The 13,676-nt window shown below is 40.9% G+C and overlaps 1 protein-coding gene across 3 annotated transcripts in view; it reads right to left on the reverse strand.

The window, feature by feature from the left end:
- LOC307017619 (protein phosphatase 1 regulatory subunit 29-like) overlaps nucleotides 1-13,676 on the reverse strand; it is a 339,917-nt gene that overhangs the window by 148,048 nt on the left and 178,193 nt on the right. For all 3 annotated transcript variants that reach the window (XM_079647257.1, XM_079647255.1, XM_079647256.1), the window contains exon 3: nucleotides 2,980-3,051. The gene's annotated coding sequence lies outside the window, so the exon portion shown is untranslated. The remainder of the gene's footprint in view (nucleotides 1-2,979; nucleotides 3,052-13,676) is intronic.

The raw sequence follows: 13,676 nt of genomic DNA on the forward strand, positions 1-13,676 counted from the left end.
TGAAACCTCTGTTAGTGTTTGTGTGTCAGCGATGTCCTCTCACAGCACCATGGAAAAGTGAAAGTAACCAGAGCGGAGTGATGATTGGTTAACGCGGGGTAACATTTCAGGGTAAGCCAATCAGAGACAGAGCTGGGCGGGTCTTGCCTCATGGGGAAAATACACACACGAACACTTGCTAATGCTAACACACACACATACACATACACATACATACACACACACACACACACACACACACACACACACACATACACACACACACACACACACACGCATACACACACCCACACGCACACACGCACAGACACACACACACGATGGCAGATGCAAGTATCAGCGAGAGCAGCAGCGCATTTTCAATTTGTGGAGATAAAGGACGCAAAAAATATTACGGTAAAATGTAAACTGTGTGCAGGACAGAAAGCATTGTCCACATCGAAAAACAGCAATGCCAATCTCCTGAAGCACCTAAGTAATGTACATGGGGCTATAAAACTTGTCGCCAAAGACCCCACCGTCTCAACCACCGGCAGTGACCCAGATGGAGCAACACCATCTAAACAGCCAGAAAAATATTTTTTTAAATCACCACATGTCACCCAGAGTCAACTAAACAGATTGATTGCCAGGTATGTTGTTGAGGACATGCTGCCAATCGCAACGGTCGAGTCTGTTGCCTTCAGAGAACTAGTCAGAAAAAACAACACACAAACTTGTATTTTTATTGTTATTATTTTTAAAAGTAAAGTAACTTATTACTAGTTACTTTTATAATTGAGTAACTAATAAAGTAACTTGTTTCTTTTTTTGAGAGCAGTAACTATTACAAGTTACTTTTTAAAAGTAACTTGCCCAACAGTACATATTGACACAAACCTCAATTTCAAAACCCATATGAAAAAGGTCTGCAAAAAAGTAAAGTTCAATCTGTCAAATTACAGATACATTAGAAACTTCCTATCATCTGCAGCAGCTAAGCTATACCTTCACTCAATGGTCCTCTCCCACATCAACTACTGTCTGATAAGCTGGTCTAATGCATAATCTACAGCTCTAAAACCAATGGAGTCACTGTATAAACAAGCACTCAAAACACTAGACAAAAAGCCATTCCGGTATCATCATTGTCACATTGTTAAAAAGTATAATCTGTTCAACTGGGAACATCTCATAGTTTACAAAAACATCTGCTTAGTTTATAAGATCACTCGTGGGTTGGCTCCTCCTCCTCTGGCTGGCTGCATCAGCCTCAAGTCCATCTCAACCAGGGCTACTAGAGGTGCGGCGAGGGGAGACTGCACCATCCCATTTAGGAAAAGCGCATTCAGCCAGGCTGTCTTTTCATTCCACGCATCCCATCAATGGAATTCAATACCACAACCAATAAGAGAGTCCTCATCCTACTACACATTCAAGCAGTGTTAACAAGTGGCTCATCGAAAACCAACAGTGTCAGCACTGATGTGTGGGTGTAGGTGTGTGTATTGTAAATGTTTTATTTATTGTCATGACTTGCTCTTATCTGTATTCAGTGATGTCATCTAATGTAAATATGTACAATGGTATAACAATGTAATGGTATTTTTATTTTTGCTTTTAGGATGTCTATCACCATCTGGCAAAGGGACTATCGATAAACTAGCCTTTTGGCTAATTTGATTACTTTTACATGTTTTTAATATGTTGATTAATGTACACTGTCCCTTGTTTTAAATAAATCAAATCAATTCAATCCCAGGAGGAATCCAAGGCCTGCCACACTCTCAAGACCAGCCAGGCCTCTCCACCCTGGAACATCTGTTTCCCACTGCCGCCATAACCAACCTCCACTCCCAGCTCCCCTTTTCTAATAAACAAATGTTACGCTCACCAGCTGATTCCGATTAATCTTTTTACATGTGTTAATGAACTCATTCTTATTAGAAAACGTAGTGATCTGTGCATTATACAGGGAGGAGGCGGGATTCGCCCTCTTCTCCCCCCGCCAGTCAGATCCGTGAAGACAGGCAGCCCGCCCATAGAAATCTCAGTAGGTGAATGCTTGCATGATAAGGTAGTACCCATAGAGGATAGGATAGAGTCCAGTAGAGGGCGGAGCCTGTGAGAGATATAACATTTTAAGAATAGTAGGGCACAATGTTATCACCAAACATTTTAAGAATGTTCTTAGAGAACGTTATCCGACCTTTCAGAAGAACGTTCTGGGAACCAAAAGAAAACTTCCTGCTGAAAACATTCCTAGAACAATGAATGTAACATTCTCAGAATGTTTTTGGAACCAAACATGTCTAGCTGGGATAGCATTCTATTTATGTATTCATTAACGGACAGGTACGTTTAAAGAAATAACTGAAAAACGTTACTTTCTATGTAGAATACAAGATGTAGTTCTTACGCTTGTCAGTTAGAATGACATGAGTGAGTTTTTGCTAGGTTTTGCTCCAGTGCATCTGTCGTGGCATTTTATTCCGTTTCTACATTTAATAGCCACTTTCCTCTATCGGGGGTTGTGGGTTATGACGCGCCTTTCTTTGCTTCCAAACAAACTTTGCGGAGTTGGTTTTAGGGTTGAATCACATCAGATATATTCATTGAGCCAGGCGGCATACAAACATGAAGACAAACTTCCTCGTTTTAAAGTAACTAAAAGTTCTCCGTATCAAAATAAGACTACACCGCTTCCCGTCTATTCACAAACTCAGCCGTGTACCATTGTCATGACATATATAGGAATATAGAAATGCACGTCACACCCGACTGCACACATTTGACAGCAAATGAGTAACACTTAAATTAACATCTTGTAGTGTGACTCACAAAAACAAATAGTTAAGAGTTTACTCTGAAAAAAAATATTATTAAGCCAAACATTCAAACCATAATGATGAAAGGAAAATGGCTTCAACAGCATCCATAGAAGCAAGGAATCTAAAGCCAAGATAGTTTGCATGCATGAACAAAAGTGTCAAAGCTTACCTCTGTGCACACTCGCACCAGGGTTCCACAGCATTGGGTAACACCTGGGCTGGCCAAGAGCAAAGCAAGCAGCTGTAGACAAAAGAGAAAGGGATAGTGTGTGAGGTGGGAGTTGAAATAGATTACAGTCAGCGCTGAAAACATTGATCTCGAGTTTGACATGAATACTGGGACACTGTCTACTGAAAGGATTCCTGTGCATTCTTCAAAAAACTGCGAACAAAGTTTGACTTTAGACATTATGTTCACATTCTGAAAAATGATGTACGTTTTCTGCCTTCTTTACAGATTGAAAAGGCAGGAGGACTGCAGTTGTACAGAGGGAAGAAGATGGATGATTGAATGTCAGCGATCCTCGTTGGGGTTATCCGAGGAGACGGCTGAAAAGGCCAGCTGGAGAAATGTGTTTTTAAGACTAGAAGTCCTTAAACTCCCATCAGTCATGAGCCAACTTTCTCCTCAGAAAAAAATACCCAGATGGTTTTTTTACGTAGAAAATCCATTCTGCCACTTTACGAACAATATGCATGTCGATACCCTGGTTTGAAAATTGATGTAATCACAGTTTACTTTATTTGGAATAACAAAGACAAGGGAGCAAAAGCTGTAAAACGTTATTGCTTTACTTAGTGTGTGGACCAGCTCGCAAAGTTGAAGGCAGTGTAAAGAAAGGAATGACAACCTGTCTTCCTATTTCCTCAACTCAAGTGGACCTGCTCATTAGCTAAATGATAATTGCATTTGGTATTTCCTACATTAATGGGGAATGCTCATATTTATTTAGCTGGGACGAGTTTTTAAGCTGATTGAAAACTTTCTGTTCAAAAGAGGACCACTTTAAACATTTGGTTTGAAAATGGTTTAGGTTTAGACAAACTCTCATTGGCTTTTCCTTTACTGCTCTTTTAAGATAGCACTTCAGATTATGCTCATGTTTTTATCCAATGAAGCAGAGGGGTAGAAAAGACATGTTGACATCAGATAACAATCCTCTCTTTCTTCTTGCAAAGCCTGAAAGAACAAAGTAAACTGAAATCTTGACTGCTGCTGATTTGAATCTGCTTCTTCCTGTGTTCTTAGCTTGTAAGTCAATAATACTTAGCCTGAGTTACAAGGAAGGGAATCAGATTGAGTTGCTGAAATGTCAACGCAGGCAGTATGACAGGTTAACAAACCTCTGTCCAATAACTGAGTGACCTGTGAGTCCATGTGACCTTTGTTTACAGGCCTGGTGTTAATGGCTGTGCTCCACAGACCCGTACCGGCACACAGCGCGTTCACTTCATCAATCTAAATCCTACACATGAAGCGACAAAAGCTGTTTGTGCCATGACTTGAGTGGCAAGAGACAGCAGATAAGCTTGTGCCTGTTACAACCCGGGAAGCATTTATTTAGAGATTTGAAAGTCGAAAGACACGAGCAATTTGACTTAATGTCGTGGTGCATAAAAACAAGAATTAAAAACACAGGTAGAGAACTAATAAAATATAACAGTATTTACATTGCAATGGATATATGAATATATTTCAATATGTAGTTCGGATATTTTTCAACATTTTAAATAATCATCCAAAAGCCGTTAAAAAGACGCCTAGTTAAATATACGTACGATTTGTTTCAACCAAATGAACCCCAGTGTTGAACTTTATGTGTAGGAATCCTGGAATAGTTGAGTCTTAATGTAAAGACAACATTTTAAATGTTTATTTAGCTGCTTACGTGTGATTATCTGTTTCTGGTTCTCCTTAAAGGGCCCATGTCATGCTTTCCCGGTTATTACCCGTCCCCTTGTGTGTTATGAAGGTGCTTATGCATGTAAACGGTCTGCCATGTCACAAACACTCAATATGCCTTTTTTCTTAGAATGTGCCCTTTCCTCGGCATTTGAGTCTTTATTTTTAAATGTAACTTTTTTTTCAAAATGTCACTTATTTTTTTTGATTTTGACTTTTTTTTCCAGAATTTGGCTTTTCTTTTTAAATCATTTTGTGACATTCTCACTGAAGAAACTTGCAATTATTTTTTAGTAGAGCCTCGCAGATGGAGCGCTGCAGCCCCCCCCCCCCCCCCTTCCCGCGTCCATTCGCGATGTCTCGCAGACCCCACGCAGCAAGCAGGAAATGAACCCAGCTCACACTGTCCCCTCCTCACAGCAGCGAGCCCCGCAACGTCCCGCCAACACGGCGCCCAGACCCCACGCAGCATTCTCATCTGTTTGTCATTACTGGTGTCATTTTCTGGTTGCTAACAAACGCCATTGTAAAACATAATCACTGATGTTCCGCTGGAATGGTGGTGGACTCATCAGAACAGAGTGAGCAAGCTGACCAATCAGAGCACAGTGGGCTCATAGGGAGGGGGGTGGGGGGGGACAGGAGCTCCAACAAGGCGTGTAGGACAGAGAGTGAATACACAGACTATACAGAGATGCTGTTTGAGAAACCAATGTGAGTTTGGAAAATTGCACAATATAAATCTATTCTAGTAGACGTCAACAATGGAATTATGATCAGTAGAAATGGCCATCACATGGGACCCTTAAAGCAACTTATCCTCACAAAGAATAGCAGCCTTTGCCACAGCTGATATAATGATAACGATTATAAATGTAACCCCAACCCTGAAGCTAATAGAAGTGGATATTCATTTCATACTCATATAATTTAATTAATGCTTCACATAAAAACACTGACTTTCTTCAGATAAATTGTGTATAATATAAATATCATAATCTCATTGAACTCCAGCGCCTTTTGCAGTTTGTTTGGGTAGCTGTGAATGCACTAATCATACTTTATATATATATATTTACCAAAACAAGCCGTCCACGACTCATAAGAATTTTACCCAATTGCAGGAAGTGAAATAAAACTCTGCTGTCTCATTGAAGCGCATCCTTTTCAGAAAGTGTAGATCAACTTGTTGTTGATAATTCAGACCAAAACCTGAGTATTTGCTCCAAACATGTTCCGGATGTTTTTGTCAGTTTACTAAGATCACTGCCAGAATCTCCAGACATATCTATGGCACATTCTGCATCATGTTACATGGTTGCAGTTCTCTCACCTTGATTTCCGTGTTAGCATATTACCACTGTAGAGGCTAAGTCAACGCTTTAAGCCTCTGAGGATCCGCTTGGTGGGTGTAATTGACGCACACAAAGTTTCCAGTTCGAAACAGTCCATTTATTTCCCTTTTTTAATGGTTTCTTTCCATCATTCACCACACGATATCACGGTTTACACAATACCTTTTGCTTGTTTGTGTGTGTGTGGTCAAAAACTGTAAGGGCCTTCCGGCGGGACCGCTCACCAACACACATATGTTCCTACCTTTATACCCACAGTTCATTGGCTCCTACAACCACTGTAATGGCAATTTCCTGTTTCAATGTCCTATATATTGGCCTTTACTTTACACAGGAGGTTTTCAGAGTGATCCTGACGCAGACACGAACAGATGGATTTCCGGTCTTTCGCTGCAGTTTAGAATGATGTTTATTTAGCTTTACATACCGAGGTTTAATTACACTGTGTCAAAGGTTGTGGTGAGCATCTGCTGGGCTGTTGCCGTTCTGTTCTTGCTGGTGGAATCGGTATGCTCTTCCTCCTGTGTCCACGTCATTTCCTGTCACTGCTTTTATACACCCGGTGCAGCTAAACCCCGCCACCAAGTGTTCAAAATAATATTGTAGTATAAATATAAATAAAGTAAACTGACATAACAACAACACCCCTAAATGGCTCCTACAACCACCACAATTCTACCCAATACGAAAGAGTTAAGTGCCTCTCCGCCCCTCTACCTTAAAATACATGTTTTTAATTAGGTCCGCTTTACTTTGTGCACTCAACCAAACTACACTGAATATAAAATTAACTCAAGTATCAAGTAGGGCTGCCCTCGACTAAAGATTTTAAAATAGTCGTCAATTAAGGCGATTAGTCGACTAATCGTCGCACGTTTATGATACATTATGAATATGAATACCGTAATTTTCTGACTATAAGCCGCACCTTTTTCCCCATTTTTTGACGCTGCGGCTTATATAACGGTGCGGCTAATCTATGGATTTGTACAGCTAACGGCCACTAGGGGACCTCCTAAATCTATGGATTTTACAGCTAACGGCCACTAGGGGACCTCCTAAATCTATGGATGTTACAGCTAGCGGCCACTAGGGGACCTCCTAAATCTATGGATTTTACAGCTAACGGCCACTAGGGGACCTCCTAAATCTATGGATGTTACAGCTAACGGCCACTAGGGGACCTCCTAAATCTATGGATGTTACAGGTTACAGTCCACCACCTTTAACTCTATGGGCTCTATGGCCGGTCCGCGCCCCCCACCTTTAAGCGGCGGGCTCCAGCAGGAAAAGCTGGAGGCTGGAAAAGAGTGAGACAGGTAGCGCGCAAAAGTAAAAGTGGAACGGAGAGTGGTACGAGAGACAGAACGAGAGCAAGACAGACAGACATTACGAGAGCGAGACAGTTTGTCCCCGTACCACTGGTTGAAAACCACTGCTGTAGATCACTGCCGGTATGTGCGCTGGGAGCGCACCGTTTAAGTTTGAAAGTTGAAAAGTGTGTGTGTCTGAAACGCTATGTGATACAGTACAGTTTACACAGCACATGTTCTGTAGCTACTATTGCACTAAATGCTAACACTTGAATACGTTATGCTAATATGCAACTTGTTTGTTGAAATGTTAATAAATGGGAGCTTCCTCAAACAGCCATCTCTTTCCCGACAATCCCCTCTGTGCACGAACCCTTACATATGGTAATGAAACATTAAAACACCTGCGGCTTATAGTCCAGTGCGGCTTATATATGTACACATCATTCAATTTAGCTGCTGCGGCTTATATTCAGGTGCGCCTTATAGTCCGAAAATTACGGTATATATTTTGTAATGATTTTTTGATATAATCTCAACTCAATCTTAATGAAAAATTGCTCGATTAAGACTTACTTAGTCGACTAATGATTAATCGACTATTTGGGGGCAGCCCTAGTATCAAGTATATCTAAGTCTTACTCGGTCTAGCTAAACAAACGTATGCAAACACGGTTAGTGTGCATAATACTTCTATGGCACACCAGCCCATCAAAACAAAGTACTTCTCGTTGCATTGGGGAACCAGTACCGAAAACAAACTTAACTGTTGATTTTTTACAGCATGTATCAGTATTCCTTCTTGTCACCCGTCTGTGTAATTTGTCCCATTAGGATTCAGTGCCTGTAATCCCCAACCATCGTCACAGGTGATGCTTCCTTCCTCTTCTCTCACAGAAACAAGATAAGAAGTTTGGGAGCGCCTCATCTCTATTTTCAAACACTCTCCTGGCTCCTAAGTGCTCAGTGAACAATCAAGATGCTGCGCTGATAGCACCGCTCCAGCCCGGATTTATCTTGATTACCATCAAAAGCTTGTTTTTCTGATGGGAGTTGGAATTAATTTCCATGCCCCTGTAGAGCAGAGCCGCTCGGCTGGCTTCAGATGGAATACAACTTAAATCTTTAGAGACTGAGATGGAAGAAGATGGTGACAGAAAGAGAGAGACCAGGAAGCAATTGAGATGGGTGACAGAGATTAGAGGGTGACAATCAGAGCCACTCTTTAAATGCTGTTTCACTGACTGCTCTCATTCCCTCCATTTAGTTTTCTGACTTTCCCGGGGGAATGTGTTTTGCTGCACTTCAAACCTTTCACATAAAGACTCTTTAGATCTGACAGAACAGCTTTCTCTCCACCTATCCCTCTGCCATCACTCATGTGCTTCTCAATGTCTCTCTCTCATTAAGCAATTTCTGGCTCACTTTTTTATCCTCACATCTCTTTGTTCTCATGAACTGTCACTTCACCTGTCTCATCCTTCACGCCATCTGTTATTTTCCCTGCCTACTTCCTCATCTCCCTCTCTTTGCTGTCTCTTGCTGTTTCTCAATTAATATGTTTCCATGTTGTACACCCTAAACACTTAGGACCAGGTAGGGTTGTCTTAAATTGCACACGGCTGATGTGCCCGATCATCGATGTTAGCTAGCAACGTTATCGTTCACTGTAGCGAATCGCAGCTCTCGGTGCAATCCTTTCAAAGTTATTACCCGTCCCCTTGTGTGTCATGAAGGTTTTTCTGCATGTAAACGGTCTGCAGAGTCAAAACCCCTCAAAGTACATAGGGAGTAAAACTCTCACACAGAAAAGACCTCCCCAAAAAGCCTCGTTGGACATTTCTCTTTTTCCATTGTTTACTTCCTGGGTATCGCTACGTAGTGATACCCACTAGCCACGCCCAGAGCTATGGCCGCACCCTCTGCCAGCCTTTCACGAAACAAAGCTTCCCAAACCTTTCAGCGATTCATGCCGGATATGCACAGCGTAGGGCACTGAAGAACGATGCTGTTCCTACTTTGTTTGGACCAGCGGGAGATTCGGGTACACAACCTGTAAGTATTCATTGTTGTTTGTGTATTTATGATTTTTAAAACAAACAAGGTATCTACCACGACTGTTTAAATGGGTAAACGTTTTTCGTGCTACTAAGTTGGGATCATAGAGAAATGCTCTCCGCAGACCCATTCTCACAGCGTTAGAAACCTTTTTCTTACTCAATATCAAGCCACACTTATTGTTTTTACTTCGACTGTGAGTGTTTGTGTGCCGACACGGAAGCCTGTCCGGTCATTGCAGCAGCTGCGGACCTCAAAGTCGCGACCAATCAGAGCACACTGGGCTCACCGGGAGGGAAGGCAGGAGCGAGTGAATACACATACTATACAGAGATGCTGTGTGAGAAACCAATGTGAGTTTGGAACATTGCACAATATAAATCTATTCTAGTAGACGTCAACATGGAAATATGATCAGTAGAAATGGTCATGACGTGGATCTATAACAATAGTCCGGAAGCCATCAATGGAAATGTTGTTGATGAAGACGTTGCCAAAACAGTCTGAAAGCCATTGATGGAAACATTGTTATCAGATTTATTCTGGGGCTGCCATGTTTCCGTAGAGCTTATTTAACTACACCCTAGATCAGCCGTCTGATTCCTAGCTAGCACCGTTAGCTCGTCCATTGAATAGTGATATTTCGTTCTTATGTAAATCATTACAGACAATGAACCCAATACAATTAACAGTAGCTTCTTTTCGACACGTGTATTGTGGAAAGTTTATTAAAAAGTGAAAAACTATTTGTGCTGTTTTGATTGGTCCAACAGCAACTGTGGCTGGTGGAGAAACTTTCCTTTACGTAGCCAAGATGGCGGTCATTTAGGGTGAGAAGGGTCCTTCAAACACTCCTTGTTTACCTTCATGAGTCCACAACCCAGGTACTCGATAGTTCATTTTAGCATACTTTGCATTGAGCGAGCATGTAAGTAGAAAAGTATGTGAATTGAGACGCATCAACTGCCTCGTTTATCATTTTAATTTCATCCATTTGCTATGTTTAATATTATACCACATAATATTTTCAAATACTAAATGACATTTATAAATGAATATCTAATTATTTCCAATATGGAATCTTGTGTTGTCTCAGAGTCTTATAAAATCACCTTTTCCTTCTCTTCTTTCTAATGTAATCTGTCTTCCTGTCTCTCTTGATCTTATTCCAATTTAATTTTTAGAAGTATAAAGATCATGTTTATTTGAAGTATTAGAGATAAGTAAACTAGAAATACCCGGGACAGAAGTAAACAGCTTTGTTATTTTATTCTCTTGATCTGTGTCTAGATCTTCTTCCTCCTCACATTTATAGATCCTGATTGAAAGAACAGTTGAAGAGGAAATAAACTGCATCACTGAATCCGTCTCAGCGTTATATTTGAGGACAACAAACTTCTTCAAGGCCCGTTTTTCAACAAATCCACATTTGAGGTTTATTGCCGGACTAGAATGTTGACAGGGATTGATTTTGCTTAATGCACTTCAGATGAGAATGTTTCTTGCATCCATTGCAATTGTGTATTATTTCCTTTCACATGATCTGCACATGTCAGTATGGTTAAGTTGAGGAAAAGGTCAGGTCATGAACAATAGAATACTGTAAACAGTTTTTTTGTGTGGAGGTCATATTTGCAACCTATCCAATCAATCAATCAACAACTTTATTAATCCTGCAAGGGGCAATTTTTCATAAGCAACTTATGTCATGTACATCATCCAACATCCCAAACTTCACATTCTGCTTTGTAACATAGAGGGCAAAGTACTTCCTGCTATGGCATTGTGCATTTCTTTCCTTAAAGGGGACCTATCATACAAAATGCACTTTTTTGTATGTCTTTTATACATGAATATGTGTTCCAGGGAACTCACCAAGTGTCAGAAAACACAACCCTCTCTATTTTCCTCCATACCCAAATCTCTTAAAAAGGGGCTGCAACGGATCTGATACAGACTGATCCAGATTTGAACACTTCTATGACGTCACAGAAGTGGCGCTACGGCTATTGGGCCAACTCCACCAATCAGGAGGAGACAGCTACGGACATTGTCGTTGGAAAGCGCTGGAGACGCTGTAGTACATATGCCAGGCCTGTAGATGGTGCTGTTCTCACAGAATCAGCCCATGATGCAAAGACAGTGTTACATTGAGCGAAATGAGGAATGGCTAAAATGCATGATCTGTTTGGTATTTTGAAAAATAAAAAGTATAAATATGCCTTATATAGGTATGGTCCTACACTATATTATTCACATATAGCATGATAGGTACACTTTAAATAAATCTTCCTGAATTGGGGGAAATGTATTTCTTTATGGTGTGGTATTAGTGTGACTAAACTCAAGGTATCTTAAGGTTTAGAAGAACACAGTTGGGAACTCACCTTCAGTCAAGTGACAGTCTATATACTGTATGTCCATCCTTCTCTTTTCACCTTTACAGCTTTTAGCCAGAGGATGTTCATGTGGGACTGATTGTATACAAGTGTTTCCAAGTAAACTAAATTAAAAGACAGATAATATTGTATGGGTCTTAATCTGGGGCCAAGGCGCTCTAGCAGAAGAAGACAAAATCAAGGTTATGGTAACCATCTGTTTATTAGTTTAAATCGATTTGAGCTATTGGAAAGCCCTTCACATGCAGGTCAAAGGTCAATGGTTACCAGGTTGACGAAAAGACACATTGATTTAAAAAAAGGCCGTACGAAACAGAACAGCTTATCAGCAATAACATTAGCTTCTGGAACAGGTGGCTTCATTCTTAGAGAAGGCACTCGTACATCATCAGTTAATGCATGATCCATATCTTTAGAACAATTGCTGCCCTTTTACACTGATTAGTAAATGCTGTGTTATAAAAGTATATCAACACCACCGCACAAAGCCTCGAAGCTGCGTGGCTTTGCCCCGATAGCCAGGTGCGGACTGGCCATTGGGAGTTTTCCCGGTGGGCCGGTACCGAAGTGACAATTCACTAGCACACCCCTCCCCCCCCCTCTTTGACAATTGACTAGCGGTTCCGAGTTGTGCCGGTTGGCCGGTCGAGTTTCCCGGGCTGATTTTTAGTCCCAGTCCGCCCCTGCCGATAGCAATAGTACTTTGTAGGAATCGGATGTCTTTGGCGCTGTGGGTGAATTGGCCTAAGCTGACCCATGGTGTTATGGCAGACATTTTCAGACGGAAAGTCTATAAAAGAAGGACTCTTTAACCTGCCACCATCTGTCACTGCCTGGATCCGTGAAACATCCGACAGCTTGGCCCCATAAACACTCTGATGATGCTCTCTGTAATTAATGGTAGCAAAGCTTTTGTGACGAGTCACAAGAGACTCTGTGAACTGACGAGCGATGTGAAAACAGAGTAAAGGTTGAATAAAGTGGAATACTCTTTTCACTTTGCTGCTGGTTGCCATAATTAAAGGCTATGTTTAGATCATGAGTCATGGCTGGGTCTACTTTTCTCGGTGGCACCCATAAGATTGTGACATTTATTTGTATTTAAAACACACATGATATTGTCTAACACGTTATAAATGTATGTTTGTTCTGGGAGCCGGATCCTTCCTCTATTGCTCTCCCCAAGGTTTCCTCCTTTTCTGTGGGGGTTCTTTGGGAGCTTCTTACTATACGTTGCATCACAACTTTAATTACAGATCAAAAGCTGTTCTGAACAGGTTCGTTTTGAATCGGGATTCAAACAAAGACAAATTGGTGCCGTCACAGATGTGTTTTGGGATGTTAGCAGACATGCAGCAAGAACACATGACGCATACTTTCTCATCTATATTCAATTTAGAAAAATAAATTGCTCATTCATTGAGTGATGTAGTTGTCGTTTTGCTCGAAAGAAATGTATAATTGTGTGTCATCAGCATAGATAGGAAAGTCAACATCCTGAAAATAACCTCCAGTATAGTGGTAGCATATTTAATGAAAACAGAGGGGGAAAAGACAGGTTCCTTGTGCAACCCCTAGAGAATATGCCATATTTGAATCCAAGAACAAACTATGAGGTTTTGGGTATAATCTAATTATATTGCTTTAAGTGATGCCGATGTATTTGTATTAAAGGAGACATGTCATGGCCATTTCCACTAATCATAATTCCATTGTTGAGGTCTACTAGAATAGATTTATATTGTGCAATTTTCCAAACTCACTTTGGTTTCCCATCCAGCATCTCTGTAAACTACGTGTATTCACTGAATTTCACTCTCTGCCTTTAACGGCTCGTT

Source organism: Notothenia rossii (assembly GCF_949606895.1).
Source record: "Notothenia rossii genome assembly, chromosome: 1".
NCBI lineage: Eukaryota > Metazoa > Chordata > Actinopteri > Perciformes > Nototheniidae > Notothenia > Notothenia rossii.